The 12627-nt window shown below is 53.0% G+C and overlaps 1 pseudogene; it reads right to left on the minus strand.

Moving 5' to 3' along the window:
• Positions 1 to 12627, minus strand: part of LOC118700807 (zinc finger protein 850-like) — a 105714-nt pseudogene that overhangs the window by 49034 nt on the left and 44053 nt on the right.

The following is a 12627-nucleotide window of genomic DNA, read 5'->3' on the forward strand; positions in this document are numbered from 1 at the left end:
AACTTTCTTCCAGGGGCATTTCCGGCTCGGGTTTGGGGTCTAGCAAGGTCCAAACGTCCCCTGCCCCTCGAAAAAACCCTCCCGGAGACCCCCCCGATGGATCTGGGGCGAGCTGCCCTATCCCGCTCACCTGCGGATCCTGGAGGGGGCGATGCAGCAGGAGCCGGGGGAGCTTCGGCCTGAGCGGAGGGAGAAGGCGGCGGGGAAACCAACGTGGTTCTGCTGCTCCTCTTCCTTCCGCTCCTCCTCTTCCTCCTCTGTCCCTCTTCCACCCGCTTTTCTGTCGCTCCCAGCCCGGCCCGGGCAGTGCCGACCCCCAAAAGCAGCCGCGCTCTGCCCCGGGCGCGTTCCGAAACAGCCGCGTCCCCCGCGGCACCTGGGAGTGATACGGGGAGCACCGGGTAGGGATCCTGAGAGCAGCGGGAAGGAATTGACAGCGCTCTCCCTGCCAGTCCCGCTCTTACTGGGAGCACTGGGAGAGAACTGGGAGCAAACAGCGCCCGAAGGCGGCTGCAGCCCGCGGTGGGCGGGGCCAAACCGAAGGGCGTGGTGATGCAAATACAGGAGCGATCGCGCGCTGGGATTGGTGGGTGGGACCAGCGCAGGGTTTGCTCAGTAACGTGAGGCCCGGGGGGGCCGGAGCGATGGCGGCGGCGTCCTGTGAGAGGGGACAGGGCGTGGGAATGGGAATACGGACCGGGAATGGGACCAAGAATGAAGATAGGGACCAAGAATGGGACTGAGGAAGGGGACAGGGACTAGGACAGAGACTGGGAATGGGGAACGGGAATGGCCCCGGGAATGCGGACAGGGACCAGCAATGGCACCGGGAATGGGGATAGAGGCCGAGAATGGGGGCCGGGAATGGGACAGGGGAAGGGGATAGGGACCAGGAAGGGGACCAGAGATGGGGACAGGGTCAGCAAATGGAGACAAGGACCTGGAATGAGAATATCGGAATGGCACGTGGAACACGGAAACAGCAACCGCAGAGAGACTATGGGCTGGGGATTCGTGCTCCAAAGTGTCCAAGTGAAACCCAGCAGGGGCTGTGAGCTCTGCAGCTGGGCCTCCCCTGGGCTGCTGCGGCCCAGGGCCCAAAGGCGGGAGCTGCAGCCTCGCTCCTGGCTCAAGAACAGGAGCCTCCTCCAGGCCCATGGCCCCTGCATGGCCCCAGCATGAGGGAGGGCTCTGAGGCCCAGCGGCTGCTGGCAGGAGGGGCTGCTCCGGCCAGCTGGGGGCCTCTGAGAAATGCCCAAAGCCTTGTGCTCTCTGCAGCTGGCCAAGGACAGCAGCAGGGCTGAACGGTTCGTGTGGCACAGCCAGCCCGAGCTGTGCAGCCCTCAGGGCCCCACGCGAGAGGCGGCCCTCAGCAATGGCACTGGGAATAGCACCGGGAGTACGGGACAGGGCCAGGAATGGGGACAGGGAATGGGGGCAGGGACCGGGAATACGAGACTGGGACCAGAAATGGGTACAGGGACAGGTAAAATGGAACCAGGACCGGGAATGGGACAGGGACTGGGAATAGAACCAGGAATGAGAATGGAAATAGGAGATAGGGACAGGGACCAGAACAAGGACCAGGATATTGGGACTGCAACCAGGAATTGGGCCAGGGACAGGAATGGGGACAGGGACTGGGATGTGATTGAGAAAATGGGAGAGGGACCTGGAATGGGACTGGGGACGTGAATATTGGAATGGGACAGGGAATATGGAAACAGGAACCAGAGAGAGAATATGGGATGGGGATTAGGAAGATGGTATCTGGATTGGGAACAGGAATACAGGAGTGAGAGTGGGAATGGGAATATGGGAGTGCGACAGGGAATACAGAAATGAAATGCGGGACCAGTAGTAGGATTGGGAATACGGGAACAGGACGGGGAATATGGGACTGGGAATATGGGAACAGCAATGTAAGGTTGACCCAGGGCCTTTGTGGGGTCTGGTTTGGCAGCTCTGGACCCCCGGGCCTCACTATCTCACAAGGACCAAAGTAAAGGACAGGAGGCGCTCTTCTCCTCGGACCCAAAAATCCCACCTTAATTGTGGAATCACTCCAGGGAGGCCCAAGAGGGGAAAAGAGATCAAGTGTGTGATCGAGGGTGATTTAAAACCCAGGGAAAGGGGGGCGCAGGAGAGAGGCCACGGCCAATGGGATACAACTGATGGGAGGGGCGAGGGGAGGAGTAACCCAGGGCAAGACCACCACCGGGGCTTTGGGGGAGAGGGGTGTGTGCGGGACAAACCATGTGATACAACATAAACTATTCACTGCAAAATAACAAGACCACCCAGTGCAAAACAATAACTAAAGAAACAACTTGATGCAATACAACCAGACAGACAGTACAGGATAGGGACAGGGAATGAGACTGGGATGGGATTCAGACTGGGATGGAAGCAGAATGGGCCCAAGAGTGGGGTGACAGGGGAATGGGCCAGAGGAAAGGAGGGTGACAGCAGGGACAGGGTGATCCTGCACAGGGAACACCAGGAACCAGGATGGGGGAGATGAGAACAGTCCCAGGGCAGGGGGGCCTTGATCAGCTGCCCCAGAACCAGGGCCTCCCAGCACAGCTGCAGCCACTCAGCCTAGGGTGCCCAAAGCCCTGAGCAACTCCCAAATCCCTCCCAGGAGCCCTCAAATCCCTTGGACCCAGCATCCCCCACATCTCCTGGAAGATTCCCCCATGTTCCATCAATGTCTTAGTTCAATGTCTTTATTTTTTTACTCCAGTTTTGGGTGTTTTGAAGGGACAAAGAGAAATGAAAAGAAAACCCAGGCCATGGGGACCCAGGAGGATGTGGAGCCCGCAGGCAGGTGCCTTCCCAACATGGATCATTGGGGCTCTGCCCACCGGGGGTCACTGGGGATCATCCAGCGTGGATCCTCCCATGGGGCTTGGAGCTGGCGCAGCACATGAAGCTCTTCCCACACTCAGGGCACTCTTAGGGTTTCTCTTAGTGGTGGCTCTGTTTGTGTTGGGTTGAGCTACAGCTGTGCCTGAAGGTCTTCCCACACTCGGGACACTGGTGTGCTGGTGCTTGAGGAGATCCAAACTGCTCCGAGCCTTTTTCCCACACTCGCAACACTCATAGGGCTGTTCCCCAGTGTGGACCTTCTGCTGGAAGGTCAGAGTGGATCGAACACTGAAGCTCTTCCCACATTCCAAGCATGTGTAGGGCCGTTCTGTGGTGTGCACTCACTGGTGGTAGAGGTGGGAGCTGTGCCTGTATCTCTTCCCACATTCCCTACACTCCCAGCGCTGCTCCCCCGTGTGCACCCAAAGGTGGGTGAGGAGATTGAAGCTCTGGCTGAAGCTCTTCCCACATTCCAAGCACTTCTGGGGCTTCTCCTCATCATGAAGTTGCTCCCAGCTCCGAGCTCCGGCCGCCTCCCCAGCCTCAGGTGGGTCTTTCCTCCTCAGATCCCCGTGATCTGCGTCTGCAGCCTCTCCTTATGCTCAATGTCCGGGGCTTTTCCTCCCCATGGGTTCCTGTGCTGTGGAGCTGCTCAAAACAGCCTCTTCCACGAGGTTCTGCTGTGGGGATTTATCCTCCCTGCTCTCCATGCTCAGCTCCTGGTCTGGGGGAGGAAGGACAAGGAGAGGATGGGATTTGCCTCTGTTCCACAGGGAAGGGCAAGGAGATGCCCCCAGTGCGTCCCCAGCAGGACAGCTTTGGCAGCAGGGTTGTCCTGCAGCCGGGGGCCGTGCTGGGCTGGGAGATGGAGCAGGAGAGAGGGGGAAAGGGGCACTGACTTCCTCCTCACCTGCCTGGGGCTCCTGGGCCATCTTCCTCTTCCTCGCAGCCTCCTCCTCCTCCTGCATCGGGCCAGGGTTTGGCAATGGGAAATCCTGGTTAGGGGGTGAAAACAAGGTGTGAGAGCTGGGGATTCCTCCTGCCCAAGCCCATCTCTAGAAGTCACAGGAGCAGGGATTGAGCTGGGAGAGGCCGGGATGGGCAGTGTGAGGCTCTCGGCTGCTCCCATCTGATGAGGGTGGGGGGAATCCGCCCTGGGGAATAGGAGAGGCAAACTGGGAAAACTGTGGGCTGCAAATCCACACTTGGGCTTGGTGGGGACTCTGGGTAGGAAATTCCATCCCTTTGGGCTGATGCCCGAAATATAAGCTGGAAATAAATCCCCACAGAGGGGTGGTTTTAGATGTCACGTGCTGTGGTATATTCATACAGTAGGTGTTGCTCAGTGTCACTGTGTCACTACAACATCATCACCTACCTGCCAGAACTCATTTACATTGTATGATCTCATGGTTATTAGATTGTTCTTCTGCACCACCCTTGCACCTTCCCAGTGCGGGGGTCATCAGGGGTGATCTGTGATGAAGGATTCCAAGGTCTTCTTCACATATGAAGTTTTCAACTTTGTCTTTGGAGCACATGCAGTTACAGTGTTCCTTGGTGTGTCTGGTCCTAACCGGCCTAACTTCTTTATTTTGTGGCTCATTGGCTTTGCACTTGCACAATTTCTCATTAGTACTATCCCTATCTATCTCTGAAGTTCTCCACCTGGTGAGGTTTTTTTCTTCTTTTTTTTGTCTATTCAGCATCCCCTAATCAGTTAACCATATACCAGCCATTGCATTGTAGAAAGTTATTTATATCAGGTTATATAGTCACAAAAAACCACATATATATATTTATATAGATATATAAAAAGTCATGATTTAGGTCCTATTGTTATCAGGTTATATAGATCTATCAGGTTATACTGATATCTTATAACTCAAGCTGTATCATCACTTTGTAACTTTGATCTAAGTTCTGTCGGCATCAGGGCTCTTCCCAAAGGCCTGGAGGTGTTGGAGCAGGGACTGCAGAGATGGGTGAGGGATCCCAAGAGTGACATTTTGGGGGTAGGATCCGTGGGGATGGGAATGTCCCGGGGCAGGGTAAAACTTGAGCCAGGTGTGCAGGGCAGGACCTTGCCCTGACCCCAAGCACTGTCCCAGCTGCAGGATCTGCTTCCCATCAGCCTCTTCCTCCTGTGGCCGCAGGCCCAGCTTGGTGCTGGACAAAGGGGCTGGGCCAGGGACATCCCCTGGTGGGGGCTGTGCACTCCCTGTGCCCCCTCACCAAATTCCCTCCTGGGGGAGCAGGAGCTGGGGCAGGAGCCCTGTGGGGAGGGACAAGGGGGTGACACCAGGATGGGAGGGTCACACATGGCCCAGGGGGATCCCCCCTCACTCCCAGGGTGCCAGGAAGACAAACCCCTACACAGAACCCCTGTCCCCCAGCAGCACCTTGTGGGCAGGGTCTGGTGGCACCTCTGGGGGGTCATGACTGCCCCAAAACCCCCTCCCAGCCCCACAGCCACTCCCAGCCCCCTCAAACCACCCCACAGGTCCTGGCTGCCCCCCCCACCCCCAAACCACTCCATGCACTATGAATGGCCATAAGATCCATCAAAACTCTTTTCCACCCCCCAAAGACCCAAATTCTCTCCAAGCTGCACAGCCCTTCCAGAACTCCCAAAACTCCCCCACAAACCCCTCCAAAACCCCTTAAACCCCCTCCCAGCACCAGAGATGCCCCTAAGAGCCAACAAAACCCCCTTTCAGTCTTCTCAGCATTCCCTAATCCCCCTCCCATCTCCACATAGCACTGACCAGGAGAGGTTTGTGGACGGGAACATCCACAGCTGGGAGCAGCTCAGGCACTTCATCACCATTTTAGGCACTTCCATCCCTTTGGGCTCTTCCCAGAGGCCTGCAGATGTTGGAGAGGGGACTGCAGGGAGGGATGAGGGATGCCAAGAGTTGGGTTTTGGGCACAGGAGGAGGGGCTGTGTGAGCCACTTGCTGGGGTGTCGATCTGGAGGCTTCCCTGGTGATCCCAGGGCCCCAGGCTGCAGAGCTGTCACCACCTCCTACTTGGCGTGGTGGCTCTGGTGGGACTTCTGTTCCTTGGGGCTCTTCCTGCAGCCAGAGAACTTGTAGGGACCCTCCTCTGGGTGGGTTCTCCAGGTGTTCCATGAGCTTTGCTCCATGAGCTCCTACTATAATTGACTGGGCTCTCCTGGGATCATATGGAGATCATACTGGGAGTGACTGGGAATGACTCCAAGCATGCTGAGGGCAACTGGGATATACTGGGAGTGTCTGTAACCCTATTGGGGGTGGCGGGGAGCGCACTGGGAGCAACAGGGACCATGCTGGAGGCAACTGGGAGCAAGTCTGGGTGTACACAGAGGGCAACTGGGCATGACTGGGACCCTGGTGGAAGAGACAGGGATCATACAGGGAGTGACTGGGACTATACTAGAGGCCACTGGTATCACACTGGGAGCAACAGGGAGCAATTGGAACCATGCTGAGGGCAACAGGGATCATACTGGGAGTGACTGGGCTCTGGGAAGCACAGGATGGCGAGGAGCAGGAGGACAACTCCCATCCCAGCCCCACAAATAACCCCTATTCCTGTGGATCCCCCAGCCCCTGGCTCCCCCAGCTCACCCCTGCTCTGACTGTTCTGGACTTGCAGCAGCTCCAGGTCAGTGGAGGATGTGCTGGGTGCACCCACCAGGCTGGCTCTGGAACTCCCAATATTCTGGCTAAAATCTGGCCCTGCTCAAAGGGGGTCCCAGCCAGGTCCATGCAAAGGTGGGTGAGGAGGCTGGAGCACTGACTGAAGCTGTTCCCACATTCCAAGCACTTGTAGGGCTTCTCCCTGCCATGAAGGTGCTCAGGAACCACCAGCTCCAAGCTGCACCTGGATCTCTGGCTGCTTCCCAGCGCAGGGTGGGTCTTTCCTCCTCACGGCTTCCTGGGCTGGGTTTGCAGCCCCTCTTCATGTGAGATCTCCCGAGCTTTTTCTCCCCATTGAATTCCTGCAGTCGAGCCTCTCAGAACAGCCTCTTCCACGAGGTTCTGCTGTGGGGATTTGTCCTCCCTGCTCTCCATCCTCAGCTCCTTGTATGAGGGAGGAAGGACAAGGAGAGAAAGGAACAAGAAAAAGGAAGGAAAAAACCCCAGAAAGACAGAAGGAAGGAAGGAGAGAAGGAGATTTATTTTTGTGCCACAGCAAAAGAGAAAGAGATTTCTCCAATCCACTCTCGGCAGGATGGGGTTGGCAGCAGGGTTGTCCTGCAGCTGGGGGCCGTGCTGGGCTGGGAGATGGAGCAGGAGAGAGGGGAAAAGAGGCACTGACTTCTTCCTCACCTGCCTGGGGCTTCCAGGGCATCTTCATCTTCCTCATGCTCTCCTCCTCCATCTGGTCAAACTTTGGGAACTGAAATTCCTTTTTTGGGGGGAAAAACAAGGTGTGAGTGTGTTGGCTTGGGTGTTCCTCCTGCCCAATTCCATCTCCAGAAGTCACCAGGTGTCTGGTGTCCATAAAAACCTCCAGACCACCAAGGTTCAGCCACCCTCATAAAAACCCAAACCACCAAGATTCACCATACAACCATTCACCCAGGAGTTCCCCTGCTACTTTGAGGTTCAGGGGTCCCTCTTGTCTGGCCTTCTGCGGCTCCAGTGTATATTGGTATCCCCTCTCTCTGGGCTGCAGGGCTCCTGGCAATCCCAGAGGTTCCCTTCCCTGGGCTCCCCAGGTGGGTGTCAGAGGGGCTCCAGGGGTACCAGCTGTGCGGGGTCCCCGTTTCAGGGCCCTGGGGTACCCATGGGTCTCCCTTGTCCATGGTCCCAACATCTCCAGTGTGAAAAGTGCATATTATATGGCTCTACGCAGATATTTAGCATATGGATTTTGATGTATTGATTAGTAGTGCTGTATTAACATTTTAATAATATATGTAGTCTTGTAATTAAAAGGTAACTTTTGTAGTTAAAATAACAACTATGTTAGTGGGATTTTTTAAGAAAGAAATGAGGCACTCGCACCAGATAGCAGCCCCAGGACACCTAAATCTTTCAGAGAAAAAGAATTTATTGCTCTCTTATCAGAAGAAACGAACTTCTTCCCGCCTCCAAGGCACTGTTAGGATTAGAAGGAAGAAGTTGATGATGACCAGACAGAATCCTGTATTTGAATGGAATTTATGCATCATGTATGAAGTGGATGAATATGCAACAGGCTGTTGCTTTTAAGGGTTAATCCTCTGTTAACCCGTGTCCTTTTTCGGGCTCGTGCTGCCCAGAAAAAGGTACCCAAACGTCCGTAACTCTTTGTGTTTATTGTCTCATATTGTCCTAATTCAACTTGTCCAAATTATTATTACTCTAATTGTATTACTATTTTTATAACCATTTTGTTACTATTAAACTTTTAAAATTTTAAAAACAAGTGATTGTCGTTTTTCTCATCTAGTCTGCCGGGCTTCCCCCTATCCGGGCCCCACGTTCCAGGCTCCCGGGGGTCCCCCTTATCGGGATGTGCGACCCCGCAGGCTGCAGAGGCTCCCCCAGCTCCGGTGCCGCCCTCTCCGCTCTCCCAGCCCCAGCCCCGCCGGTCCCGGGCGATCCCCCCGTGGCTCGGGGCTGACGATGCAGCGCCTGCCCCGGGCAGCCCAACCACCACCGCGGCAGGGTCCCACGCACCCCCGGCCCAGCGCCGGGGCTCTGCCGGCAGCCAACACTGAGACCCCCAAAATTCTGTCCCGGAGCCGCTGGGCGGGCTCCCGGCCCCGAGCAGAGAGCTCTGCCCAGGGGCTCCCGGGGAAAGGCGGCGGCGCTCGGCAGCGGCCCCAGCCCGCCCGGCCTGCGGGAATTCCCCCACATCGGCACAAAATCTTGCCCCAGAGGAGGCCCTTGGAACACCTGCCTGCGGCTCCTCCCTGCCCCGGAGATCCTGGGAGCTTCCCCGCTGTTGCAGGCGGGGATTTGGACCAGGGAGGCTCTGCGGGTCCCCCTGGGCTGTGCCCCCTCCCCGCCCGTGCCGGCCCCGGTGAATCGGTAAAACCAAAAGTCGTGGGCAAAAACTCTCTAACTCAAAGTCAAAGTTAGAAAGTGGTGTGTTTATTACGCCCGCGGGTGGCACGGGCAGGGTCGTCCCTGAAATGTGTGACTGCGCCACACAAGGATTTTTGCCTTCTATTTATTTCCCAAAAAGAATACATATGCATAACCCCAGCACCTCCCATGCCCGCTTTTGTGAAATACAAAGCTGTGTTTCGTGTCAGGTACACACAGGCAACGTGTGTGTTTGTGATTGTGATATGTGCGGACACTGACCATGGGACAGTTATAAAGATGAATTCTAATAAATAACTGAGGAAGTAAAGCATGGAAGAAGGCCTTTGAACCTATCCTTTGTTTGCAATTAACCTTTATAAGTCTTAATTTGATTTAGGAGCTTCTGAATTAAAGCTTTAAGGATGTTGCTTTTTGACAGGAACTTTTGCTTGTAGCTAAGCCTGAAAGAGTTTTGCAATAATAACCTTTTGAAGTATAATTTTAGAATATTGCTTGTAGTAAGAATCTTTGAAACTATAGCTTTAGAATATATAAAAAGGAAACATGCGTATCTCATGCCTTAACAAAACAGTGAAAAGCATCTTGAGAAAGGAAGATGAACATCAACTCAATGATTAATAGTTTCGACTAAGGGAAGCTGGACATCACTGTTATGAGATTTATAGTCCTTGCAATAAAAAGGTGGACCCATATCTGGAAACTGGAACTCCACCAACTGGAGTATCCACAAGGGATACTTCCTTCTTCTTTCGGAAGCCGGACCACCATCATCTGGGGATACTCCTTTCTGGGATACATCCTGAGAAAAACTAAATCAAAATAGTGTATAGAATTGTGATGTAAAAATTGGAAATAGAAACTGCTGATGAGTACAAATTGGGAATAGAAACTGCTGAGAAAGCTGATGAGTACCCCAAGAAATACCTGTAAGCCTCAACTATCGGTGTGCAGTTGGAGGGAAAACTTCCCCCACTGTACCCAGCGCTGTATTGCTCATGCTTTACCATATTAATTAATAAATTGATTGCTGCTTGAATATTGACCTAGTCAAGCTTCTCATTTATAACACTTTGTATTAAAATGAGGTTATTAGTCCTTCATGAGTGCACAATTCTTCTCTTGAATGGGTCAGTGGTCTCGAATTGGGTCAGTGGTCCCAGGGAAGAAGACAGGACGGTCTTCGTCAGGTCCCTGTGACCCTCTGGCAGGATCCAAGGCCCCCTGCTTCCTGATGGATTGACACAGGGTCCAGGTGCTGGGCATTGTTCTACTGGTTTCAATATGTTCCTATAATGGTCCACTTGCTCCACTTCCTTCAACAAATGAGCTCATAATATAACAATGAGCTTTAGCTTAAGCATCTAATAATCATTAACCTATCATTGGTTTATCTAACTTCAATATGAATTGGTCCTAACTCTCAGCTAAAATCTTACATTTTTAAAATCGTGATTCACCGGTGCTGATGTTTGGCCCAGGCTCTCTGGCTGTCCCCAGCTCCCACAGGATCCCAGCATGACGGGGCCTCGAGCCCCTGCTCAGCCAAGGGTCAGTGTCCATCGCCAGCCCCTTGCCATGGGCTCCGGCCACTGCCCACCCCAGCACAACCTGCATCTCCCAGGGCAGCTTGCTCCAGCTGGCCACTGGAGGTTCTGCAACGAGGCAGAATATTCAGTTCATGGAATCTTTGTTATCTCTGCTTACAAGTGCAAAACCAGCTGCTGCTGAGACAATTCTATCTCTGAGTGAAGGCTTCTCACCTGTTATAGATACATATTATAATATTGGCTTTTTGCAAACAAAAAATGGATTTTATATGTGTAATGTTAAAGTAACTTTGTTATACAGTTTTTATTTCTGTTGTTAATTAAGCTTAGACATAGAAGTGAAATAGCTATGCTTCTGTTAAAATGCCTGCTTGGATGGGATAACATCCAATGAACATAGGATGAGGACACCTGCTACAGATACGTCAAATATCAGCACTCACTGTATGAAGACAGTGTGGACCAAGATCCAAAAACTGGAGGTGATAAAAAAAGGACTAAAATCACAACCAAGGAATCTGCATGCTCTAAAAAGGCGGACCCAAGGAGGAGCCATGCTAAATAATTCTTGGAACATGTAAACTGGTTTGGGGGAAAAGTTTACTATGCATAAGGATCTATGAATATGCAACAGGCTGATGTAATGGAAAAGGTATTTAAGGGGTATCCCCAAAGATAACAGGGTGGTCTTGGCTGAGTGCCAAGATGCACCTGGCCATAATACCCTTTGCTCTATGGTCCCTGTCTCCTATTGTCCTTTATTAAACTTTTCAAATTTTCACAGGACAGTGACCGTGTTTTTCACACCACCCAAAATGCTGCATTCAGTTCTGACACACCATTAAGAAATCCAAGAGCAAACTGCAAGCTGACTACAGAATCTTGCAAAATCAGGTCCAAGATACATTTTGTTTTAAAATCTCAAATACTAAGAGAATCTGAGAAAGTCAACAACATTACAAAACAAGCTTCCAGCACTGGGACTAGAAGAGTTCAGGCAATGCATTTGATTGGAATGAGCCCTCTCTTTCTGACATGTGAGCAATGCCATTGAATTTCCTAAACCAGGGAAATGGGGAGCCCTGGCAGCAGCAGCTTCACACACAGCAATGACACAGAACAGGGCAGGGCAAGCAGCTGCCAAATTTATAACTTCTACTTGCAATTAAGAACTTTGGTTTCATATTCTACTATAGCCACTATAATATAGAGTCAAAAAATCTAAAATTACTAGTAACAAATATAGTAACTGTAATGTTAATAGCAAAAATAGAGATAATAGCAATAATAAGAATGAATAATGGTAATAAAACCCTACCATGCTTATACTAGGTTTGCATGGCCAGGTTTTGGGGAGGGGGAGGGGGGCCTAGGAGCACCTTCTGTGAGAGGATGATGGAAGCAGCTGCTCCTCCATGTCCCACAGAGGCAATTCCAGCTGGCTCCAGGACAGACCAGCCGCTGGCCAAGGCTGGGCCAGTTAGAAATGGTGGTAACACCTTTGGGATAAGAGATTTATGAAAATCGGTTATCATGTAGTTGTAGCTGTGACCAGGGTGAGAACATGTGAGAGAGGAACAACTCTGCACACCCCCAGGGCAGGGCAGGAGGAGAGGCAGGAGCTGCTCCAGGGGCTGGAGCTGATTGCCCTGAGATTCCCTGGGCAGCCCCTGGGGAGGCAGCTCCAACCCTGCAGCCCATGGAGGGCACAGAGAGCAGAGATGCACCTGCAGCACCTGGAGGAGCCCGTGCTGGAGCAGGGGGTGCCTGAGCAGGGGCTGTGACCCCATGAGAAACCTGTGCTGGAGCAGGGACCTGCAAACCCATGGAGAGAGGAGCCCACACTGGAGCAGGGTCCTTTCATGTGAGCCAATGGGGGAGTGAGCCACGTTGCAGCAGTTTGTGAAGAGCTGCTGTCCCTGAGATGAACTCACCTTGGAGGAGTTCATGGAGAAGTGTCTCCAGGAGGGACCCCAGGGTGCAGCAGGAGAACGACTCCTCTCCTCGAGCAGCAGGAGAAACAACAGGCGATGAACTGAGCAGAACCCCCATTGCCTGTCTCCCTGCACCCACTGGGGGAGGAGGTAGAGCTGGGAGGGAGGGAGGGATGGGCAGAAGGTGTTTTTAAAGCTTTATTTTACTTCTCACTATCCTGCTCTGATTGATAGCAATAAATT

This window comes from Molothrus ater, chromosome 37 (assembly GCF_012460135.2).
Source record: "Molothrus ater isolate BHLD 08-10-18 breed brown headed cowbird chromosome 37, BPBGC_Mater_1.1, whole genome shotgun sequence".
In the NCBI taxonomy this organism is placed as follows: Eukaryota; Metazoa; Chordata; class Aves; order Passeriformes; family Icteridae; genus Molothrus; species Molothrus ater.